Genomic DNA, 10,747 nt, shown 5'->3' on the forward strand with positions numbered 1-10,747 from the left:
AGGCTCTTGCAGAAGGAATGGGGGGTCACATTTATATCTGCGCTTTAGGGTCCTGGTCCCAGGGAGCCCTTTCTTATATATTCTTACAGATGCACCTGCCGACAGGTGTTAAAAAAACAAAAACAAAAAACAATAGCCTTCAAGTTGACTCCAACTCATGGCAACCCCATGAGTGTCAGAGCAGAATTGTGCTCCACAGGGTTTTCAGTAGCTGATTTTTCAGAAGTAGATCACCAGACCTTTCTTTCAAGTCACCTCTGAGTAGACTTGAACCTCCAACATTTTGGTTAGCAGCCAAGCACATTAACCATTTACACCACCCGGGGACTCTGGGCAGGTGTTACTGCCCTATTTTACAGACGCCGTGCTGCGTTTTTAGAAAGAGTAGGAGCCTTGTCGGCAAATACCCAGCTCAGCATTGTCAGCTTGTGGAGTGATGCAGCAGCTCTCTCCGTTCTCATAGGGAGGGAAGGCTATTGGCTGGGCTCTGCCTGGGGACCTGGCATTGGGCCTGGGTCCAACCTGCAAGGCAGGGATCAGGCTGGGCTTGAACTTCAGAGCTGCCTCCGAAGGGCCTTCCAGAACATTCCCTAAGGGCTGAGCCCCTCTATCTATGCGGCATGGTAAGTGTGGATGCCTGTCACCAGGGAGGTAGGGAGCACATTGGTTGAAGGCATGTCTTTGGGGGCCCTGAATCTGACCCCCAATTCCACCTCCTTCTCATGGTGTAGCTTTGGTAAGGATCTCTCAGTTCCCTGAGCCTTTCTCTGTAAGTGGAACTATTAGGCCTCCCTCTCAGGGTGGGAGAGAGGGTAAATGAAATGAAATGATCTACTCATTCATTCAAATATTCACTGAGTACCTACTGTGTGTCAGGCACTGGACTGGTTTCCTGAGGCTGCCACAACAGATTGCCACAAAAGTCATCCTTTCACGGTTCTGGAGGCCCGAGTCCCAAAATCAAGGCGTTGGCAAGGTCGGTTCCTTCTGGAGGCTCTGAGGGAAAATCCATTCCATGCCTCTCTCCTAGCTTCTGGTGGTTGCTGGAAATTCTTGGTGTTATGGATTAAATTGTGTCCCCCCAAAATATGTGTTGAAAATCCTGACCCGAATAGTGGTTATAGAGCCCTGATGGAGAAGTGATTGAGCGCTATAGCTGCTAAACAAAAGGTCAGCTGTTCGAATCCACCAGCTGCTCCTTGGAAACCCTACGGGGCAGTTCTACCCTGTCCTATAGGGTTGCTGTGAGTCGGAATTGACTCAACGGCAATGGGTCTTTTTTAAAAATACATATTGTAAACCCCAACCCCTATAGTGGTTATAATCCCATTGGGTGTGTCTTAAGTCAACGTCTTTTGAGGTACAAAAGAGCAGAGACGGGGGGAGATAGAGGCTACACCGCGTGAAGATCACGAAAGAACCAAGAAACAGAAGCTGAAGAGACAAGGATCTTCCCCAGAGCCGACAGACAGGGTAAGACTTCCCCTAGAGCTGGTGCCCTGACTTCGGACATCTAGCCTCCTAAACTGTGAGAAAATAAAGTTCTGTTTGTTAAAGCCACCCACTTGTGGTATTTCTGTTATAGCAGCACTAGTTGACTAAGACACTTGGCTTGTAGGTGCATCCCTTCAATTTTGGCCTCTGTCTTCACCGGGCCTGTCCGCCTGTGTCTGGGTCTCAAATTTCCCTCTGCCCTTCTCTGATAAGGACACTTGCTGTTGGGTTTAGAGCCCACTTGAAATCCAGAATGATCTCATCTTGAGACCCTTAATTTAATTACATCTGCAAAGACCCTACTTCCAAATAAGGTCAACTTCAGAGGTTCTGGGGGCTAGGACTTGGGCATATATTTGTGGGGAGGAAGGCTATTATTCAACCCACTACAGGCACTGTTCCAGATGTTTCAAACATGAAATAAATGAAATAAAATTCTTTCCTTCATCAAACTTACATTCTAGCTGGAAGGGTGGCAAATAACATAGACACCATCAATTACATGGTATGCTAGAAGGAAGTAAGGGCAATGGGACAAGGGAAAAGTGGAGTGGATGAGGGGAGATGGAAGTGGTTGGAGTAAGCCCCACTGAGAAGATGATGAGCAAAGATATGAAGGAGTAAGCCATGCAGACACCTCAGGGAAGAGCATTCCAGGAGGAAGGAACAGAATGTGCAAAGGCTCTGAGGTGAGTGTGTGCTCAGTATGTTCAAGAAGCAGCGAAAGCAGAGTGGGTGAGAGGTCGAATCAGTGGAGATGAGGTTAGAGAGGTGGGGGCGGGACAGTCTTGTCCTCTGTGACCAGTCCCACAAGGAAATTGCTCTGTAGCACCTGTGAAAAATCAGGGCCTGTGTGGACACACGACAGAGTGAATCCACCCCATCCCCTCATGCTGCAGTTTCAGTTTACTCCCTTCTTGCTTCTCTTCTGTGAGTCTTTGGGCCCAGAGGCCTCCCCCTCTGTGGCCTGTGACTCTGCCCCAGGGCAGAGTCCCCAGGCTGCCTGCCACGGACTCCTACTTGGGGAGAGCTCTGTGTCTGCCCTGGTCAGTCTCAGGGAGCATCACAAAGGACCCTTTCACCAGAGGGCATCTTGAGGGGACCTGGAGGGGATGTGGTGTCTGCCCTCCTGTGGGCATAAAGACCCTCTTTCTCTTCTGCCGTGCCAGCTCTCTCGGCTCCCTCCACTGGCAGTGCAGAGGTTGCCGGTGCAGGAAGCCTCTCGTCCTTCCCTTTCAAAGTCTGGGTGAGATGGGTCAGGCCAGACAATGACCTTGATTTATAGTCCGAGGGGCCACGGGGCTGGCCCGCCAGGCTGGCGCTGACCAGCCAGCAGCACCTCAGCCACAGGGAGCCCTGCAGGCTTTGAGCCCTGCACCCCTGGGCCTGGGTGCCGCCTGGGACCCCAGGGTGGGGGCCACGTTTCACTAGCTGTAAGTGAAGGGGTTGGACTTGTAATTCCTGAGACCTCCTCCCCAGCACCGCTGTTCAGGGCTTCCATATTTGCTGGCCTCTTCTTGAGTGTGTGAGGGATTTCTCCCAGCTGGTCTTTACCTATGGAGCCTTGGTGGTACAAGGGTTAAGCATTCAGCTGCTAACCGAGAGGATGATGGCCCGAAGCTACCCAGTGGCTCCATGGGAGAAAAATCTTGAAATCTACTCCCATAAAGATGACAGCCAAGAAACCCTTATGGGTCAGTTCTGTTCTTTGAGAACTGTGCGATCGACTCCATCGCACCTAACAACAACAATTGTCTTTACCTGGAATTTCTTGCCTCCAAGTCCCTCACGCTGCAGCTTTGACATCCTGTGTGGGGTCAGAGACCTGCTTTTGAGGGAAATAGGCAGGAAATGGGGGGCACAGGGGGTGGCCTAGGGCTGTGAGAGCTGGGAGTCAGGAAGTGACACGAAGCTGAGTGGCCTCAGAGAGAGTGCACGTGTGTTGTATGTGTGTGTGAGGGGCGAGGATGGCTGGCCAAGCAGAGGGTCAGAATGTGCAAAGGTTGAGAGGAATGTGAGCCTACAGCAGAGATGGAGGCAGGAGTGGGTGAGGGTGATTGGGGAGTTGGGGAGGGGCCGGAGCAGGTGCTTCATCCGGAAGCAAAGGACACTCACGAGAAGGCAGGATTATAAGGGAAGATGGAAGCCAGAGCCCGGCCAGGGAGCAGGGGAGGTAAGAATGGAGCCAGTGGGGGCCTGGGGATGCTGAGGAGGTGGATGGGCCTGGTGACTGACCACGCAGGGTTGAGTAAGTGAGGCCAGGTCAGGAAGGTGCCTCTGGGTCTGACTTGGGCAGCAGAGGGGCTGGGGTGCCAGAACAAGGCTGGGTGCACAGCATGGACGAGCAGGGTAAGGGGGCAGTCTGAGGAGCTGGTGAAACAGCTGGGGGAGAGGCTCAACCTACTGGACAGCTGGAGAGAGGGGGAGGAGGAGGGAAGAAGAGGGAGAGAGAGTAAAGGAGACTGAGACAAGGGAGCACACGAAGAAGAGAGAGACCTAGAAAGATAGGGAAGGAGAGAGGCCATGAGGAGAAAGTGTCCAGAGAAAGAGAGGGAGAGGGAAGGAGAGAGAGAGCGCGCACACGTGTGATGGGGACAATGCAAGAGGAGAGAGCAAAAGCTAGGGTTAGAGCCAGAGGAACAGGGAGGGAGACAGTGAGGGAGCCAGAGAGAGAGGTCTGGGCCAGGGGGCTTCTCCTCAGGCCTCCCCAGCCTCGGCCTCCCCAGCCCTCGCCCCATGCCTGCCCGTCCCCAGAGGCTGTGCTGTCCAGGAAGGGAGGCTGAAGCCAGATTGGTGATAATCTGTTCTCCAACTCCTCCAAAGAAGAAATGGTGACCGCGAGCCACAGCGAGATGATGAGGTCGGACCTAGGCAGGAACTTCCTGACTAAACGCCGGAGGAAGCCATGAGGGAAGTGGCCCCCACAGAGGAGGCTCAGCCCCGGCCTTCTCGAGGCAGGGGGCTGGCCACCCCGACCCCCTGCACCGTGTTCTTCTGGGTTGACAGGACCCAGTGTGAAGGAAGGTGCTGCCTCGGTTTCCCCTGTATAAGGCAGAGTGGTGGTTAGTGGTTTAGGTTCAATGATAATGACGGGGTAGGGGTGGGGGATCTGGAGCCAGCCGCTGGGCTGGTGAAATCACTTCATGTTCGAGTGGACCTTGGAACTTTCCCCTCCCCACGCCCCAGCCTTTGTTCCAGGAACAGGCAGCTGGGGGAGGGGGTGGGCAGGAGTCCGGCTGAGTGTTTCCAGGGAAAAATTGATCCTTCCATCAAACAGCCAGCCAGTGTGGACACCCCCACCCACCCCACCCTTCCCTCCTCTCTCCATTGCTTCCTCCTTCATTTTCTGGCAGAAGGAGGCTGGCAACTGGAAAAACGGTGCTCTGTTCCCAGCTCCCACCCTTAACACCCTGCAGGCGGGGCAGGTATGTGCATGCGTGTGCTTGCGTGTGCTTGCGTGTGTGCGTGTGTGTGTGTGTGTGCTCGTTTGCGTCTGTGTGAAGGAGCCTGGTCATCGCCACCTGTAGCCGTGGGGGTGGGAGAGAGGCAGGTGTATCAAAGGGACAAAGAAACAAGCCTGAGCTGACCCCTGGGACCTCAGTTTTGTCATTTGTTATTGTCCCCATTTTCCACAGAAGGAACCTGAGGCTCAGAGATGTGAAGGGATCCACCACCACCGCCACGTGGTTGACCTGAGACTGTACTCCAGCTTGGGCTGACCTCAGAGTCACTGACAAGGACCCAGGTGCCCCCGCCTCCACCTCTTCCTTCCTCCAAGATGCTGGCTCAGTTCCCGACTCCTGGATGGCTGCCTTTCTCTTGCCTACAGGACCACGGGAGGCCCCTCACTGACTCTGGGACATTTTGGAAGTTGTCCCAACCCACAGAGCCCCTACAGGCCACTTGGTCCAACTTCTTGTCATTCATCTAGGGAGCCCGAGGTCCACAGGGGCCTAGCACCTAAGGTTGCAAAGACATCTGGGGCAGAGCTGGGGTCCAGCTTCTTTCATGGTGGTCTAGGCAGCGGGCTTTTTTGTTTTTTTTTTCTCCTATCTTCCTTCCTCCAAGCAGGATGGGTTCCTGGAAGGGCTGCAGCATAGCCTCTCCCCCTTCCTCTTTCTCTTCCACTCGCTCCCAAACCCCACCACAGTTTCCCTGCCAGCCCCACCCAAATCAGGGGCTCAGCCTGGCTGGGGTGCTGAGGCTTCTGACACCCCTTCACCCCTCACCCCATTCCTGGTCTTAAACTCCTCCTGAGGACTGGTCAAAGGGAACCAGCCCTTCCCCAACTCCCATCTCTGCACCCTGCCCCCCTCCTCCCAGTGTAAACACCACTGGATGACCAGGACCCCCAGAGTAGCCCCTTGGTAGGTTTGGCTGGACACCACCAGAACCCCACCACCAGGGGGCAGGAAGCAGCAAGAACTTTGCCCCTTACCCCAGGTCACTGTTTTCCTTAGTCCAATTCACCACTCCCCTTCTCCAGAGACCTGTTAACCCTTTTCTCCAGCTCCCTCCATACTGGTGCACTCCAGAGGTTGAGACTCAGACTGTGGGGCGTGTATACCATAAGAATAAGGAAGGACCCAGATACATTACATTTATTTGTTTTGTCTCTTGAGTCAAAAGAGCTGAATTGGAATCCTGGATCTGCCACTTGGGACCTTGAGCCACTGAAATTACCCCTTGGAGCTTGGTTTCTTCATTTGTCGTTGCTGTTGTTGTTAGATGCCATTAAGTCGGCTCCGACTCATAGCGACCCTCTGTACAACAGAACGGAACACTGCCCAGTTCTGTGCCATCCTCATAATCGTTGTTATGCTCGAGCCTGTTGTTGCAGCCACTGTGTCAATCCATCTTGTTGAGGGTCTTCCTCTTTTTTGCTGACCCTCTAACTCACCAGGCATGATGTCCTTTTTCAGGGACTGGTCCCTCCTAATAACATGTCCAAAGTATGTAAGATGAAGTCTCACCATCCTTGCTTCTAAGGAGCATTCTGGTTGTATTTCTTCCAAGACAGATTTGTTTGTTCTTTTGGCAGTCCGTGGTATATTCAATATTCTTCCCCATACTGTGATTCAAAGGCATTAATTTTTCTTCCTTATTCATTGGTCTTCCTTATTCATTGTCCAACTTTCGCATGCATATGAGGCGATTGAAAACACCATGGCTTGAGTCAAGCTCATCTTAGTTCTCAAAGTGACATCTTTGCTTTTTAACACTTGAGAGAGGTTTTTTGCAGCAGATTTGCCCAATGCAATGCATCGTTTGATTTCTTGACTGCTGCTTCCATGGGCATTGATTGTGGATGCAAGTAAAATGAAATCCTTGACAACTTCAATCTTTTCTCCATTTATCATGATGTTGCTTATCAGCCCAGTTGTGAGGATTTTTGTATTTCTTTACTTTGAGGTGTAATCCACACTGAAGGCTATAGTCTTTGTTTTCATCAGTAAGTGCTTCTTCAAGTCCTCTTCACTTTCAGCAAGCAAGGTTGTGTCATCTGCATAACACAGGTTGTTAATGAGTGTTCCTCCAATCCTCATGCCACATTCTTCATATAGTCCAGTTTCTCGGATTATTTGCTCAACATACAGATTGAATGGGTATAGTGAAAGGACACAACCCTGACTCACACCTTTCCTGACTTTAACCCAAGCAGTATCGCCTTGCTGTGTTCAAACGACTGCCTCTTGGTCTATGTACAGGTTCTGCATGAGTGCAGTTAAGTGTCCTGGAATTCCCATTCTTCCCAATGTTATCCATAATTTGTTATGATCCACATAGTCAGATGCCTTTGCATAGTCAATAAAGCACAGGTAAACATCTTTCTGGTATTTCTGCTTTCAGCTAAAATCTATCTGACATCAGCAATGATATCCCTAGTTCTATATCCTCTTCTGCATCCAGCTTGAATTTCTGGCAGTTCCCTGTCAATGTACTGTTGCAACTGCTTTTGAAAGACCTTCAGCAAAATTCATTTGTTAAACAGGCATTTATCCATTAATTTATGTCTATCCATTCATCTGTCTATCCATCCATCCATCCATTGACTTATCTATTCATCCATCTACCTATTTATTCGGTTATTTTTCCATCTATCCATGCATCCATCAATTGATTCATTCATTGGCTTATTAATTTATCCACCTATTTATTCATTTATCCTTTCATCCACCTACCTATTTATTTGTTTACCCATTTATTCATTTATTCATCCACCCTTTCATCCTTCGATCCATCCACTCACCCATCCATCCACCCACCCATCCATCTATCCATCCGTGGATATGTACTATGTACCATACCCTGTACCAGGTCCTAGGGGATTAAATGGGCTCTTGAATAGTAAATTTTTTACAGTTAGTCCCATTTTCATGATTAATCATTTTTATGAATTTTAGAGATCTTGACTTCAAATGAGAACAGTGTACATGAAAAGCTGAAACTTAGGCCTAATATATAGATTCACCCAGTGGTATGCAGTCTCTCGTCAGTGGTTACCCATCCAAGCCCATAACAGCCGATGGTGCCACACTGAAGGTATCAGGGGACCACCAGGGCATGGCTGCCACTGCCTGACAAGGCCATCACTGGCCACTATGACCCAGGCAGGCCAGCCTCACTGTCTTGCACCACCACAGCGGATCTATTTACCTCTGCGAGGGTATGGTAGTGAAGATGGGTGATACTTAAAAACTCAGTTTAGAAAGACTGTTTTTGAAACTTCCAATATTTAGGCTCCTGCACAAACCATCTTCATAAGTAAATCCTAACGCTGTCTTTAGAGTGAGGAGTGAAGTGAAGAGGCTTCTGGGCCAGTCTGGAGAGGCTTCCAGAAGGAGAGATTTCAGTGGTTCAGTGGTAGAATTCTTGTCTTCCATGCAGGAGACCCAGGTTCAAATCCTGGCCAGTGCCCCTCATATGCAGCCACCACCCATTTGTCAATGGAGGTTTGTGTGTTGCTATCACGCCAAACAGGTTTCAGTGGAGCTTCCAGGCCAAGACTGACTAGGGAGAAAGGCCTGGCGATTTCCTTCTAAAAATCAACCAGTGAAAACCCTATGGCTCACAGAGGTCTGATCTGCAACCCATCATGGGGATGGCACAGGGCCAGGAAGCATTTCCTTCTGCTGCCCATGTGGTTGTCAAGAATAGGGGGGCAACTTGATGGCAGCTAACAACACAGCACCTTGCCTGTCTAGAGGTGACTTGCGTAGGGATGATGCCAAGGCAGAGAGGGGAGTGGGAGGTGGACAGGGGCAGGGAGAGTCCAGAACATCTGCCCAGAAGCCAGTGGCCCTCTCAGTACCTACTGGGGACACAGCCATGCTGGCCAATGAGACCAAGGGGAGGGAGGGTGGGACATAGCCAGAAGAAGATGAGGCCCCGGGACATAGACACTGGGCCTGTTGGGAAGCTAGTAGGGCAGGGGATGGCCGCCACTAACTTTGGCTCAGCCCTGAAGTCAGCCATTACTAGCCCTGAAACTGCTGCCCACCTGGGCTCAGCTTAGTGCATCGGCTGCTAACTGCGTGCCCATCTGATGTTCAGTTCTGAGCTCTGTGGTGCCTGCCCTGTGGAGCTCACACTTGGTGGGGGCGCTGGCCACCCACTGTGGCAGATGCTGTTCATATACCACCCAGATCCCAAGGCTGGTACACCCTTCCCAGCTGTCAGCTCACACCTGTATCCCTCTCCAGAGGATGGTCTTGGCTGATGGGAGCCGCCTTACCTGGAGCTACCTACAAGGTTATGAGCAACGGCTGACTGATGGGGGTATAATGGACCAGCCCATCTCTCTGCGTGAGACTACTTCCACGGTGATATTCACGCTCCAGAGCTCCCCGTGGGATCAGGCTGAGGCAAGGTTTCTCCTGAAACCACATCTTTGCTCACCTTCTTCCCTTGACCTTTCCTTCACTTTCTTATGGGACTCTGGAGACTCTCGATAAACCACTCGCACGAAAATTCCCACCTCAGGCTCGGCTTGGCCTAAGATCTCCACAACATTCAGCTAGCGGCCTCTCTTGCAGAATGACGTCAGGGTTGGATGAAGGTGTGGTCCAGTCTTGGGGGTACAGAAGAGCCACCCAGGAGAGATGAAATTTGAATTGGGGTCTTGAAGGTCAAGTAAGAATTTTTCAGCTGAACGGTGTCTGCTGCATTTGATAAATCTGGCCTGATTTAATTGCTGAGAATTAGGGGAAGGACATAGTAGGCAAAAGGAGCAACATGAGCAAAGGCCCTGAGGCAGAAAAAGGCAGCGTATGTTCAAAGAAGAGAGTGCACCTGTGGCTGGAGGGCAGGGGTATGGAAAGGGGGGTAGGAGATGAGACTAGGAAGGAAGTTGGGGCCAGAGCAGAGGGTGCCTGTTGCAATGACATGAGCCAGGGGCGGTCAGTTTGTTTCACTCACCTCCGCGCCTCAGTCTTGCACACAACAGTCATGATTGGTGGATTGTTATGCTCTCTCTTGCTGAGCCCAGACAGAGCCTTGGGCTCCTCAGCGCTGCCCCGTGGCAGGCTCTACAAATCTATTGGAGTTGGCACGTGAGATGACACCTATTACCTGTCCCTGCCGCAGGCCAAGCCCAGGCTGGGCTGTGATGTGTGGACCAATCCAGAGGCCTCCAGAGGCTGGGCCCGAGTACAGTAGGGGCCTCCCTGGGGAAACAGTTATTGTGGCCCATAAATAGGTTAGGTGGCCAGGAAACGGGAAATCCTGAAACACAATGAAGCCTGGCGTGCAAGGGTTTCCTCCAGGCTGAGGGCTAGTCTGAAGAGCCTCCTTGGGCCAAAAGCCTGGCTAAAGCAAGATCCCCTGACTGCTGCCTTGGACAGCAGGCTCTTCCCACAGTCCTCAGGGGCCTTAAGGCCCAACCTGGCCCCACTCTGCCCAACCAGGGCAGCTCAGGTCAGGCCAGGGTATGCTGGGACAGGCAGTGGAACCCTGAGGAGAGAGCAAGTCTGGGCTCAGCTCCCAGTGGAACCCTGGCACCAGGAGGTATGGGAGCTGCTGGGGTGGCCAGCCAGGGGCCAGGGTACAGCCCCCCACCCCCAACACCAGGATCAGTGGATTCTTCTTCCACTGACCCCGGGAACCTGCCTGCACACCTGTAACATCTGTGTCAGTGGGCCTGCCCGTGGCCAGGGGCTCCCCAACGTGCATAGCAAGCACCAGACTGACCCTACGTGGACCCCCAAAATGGAGAGATAATGTGGTTTCTTATCAGAGAATCATGCAGCCTATA

Source organism: Trichechus manatus, unplaced genomic scaffold (genome assembly GCF_000243295.1).
Source record: "Trichechus manatus latirostris isolate Lorelei unplaced genomic scaffold, TriManLat1.0 scaffold00014, whole genome shotgun sequence".
Lineage (NCBI taxonomy): Eukaryota > Metazoa > Chordata > Mammalia > Sirenia > Trichechidae > Trichechus > Trichechus manatus.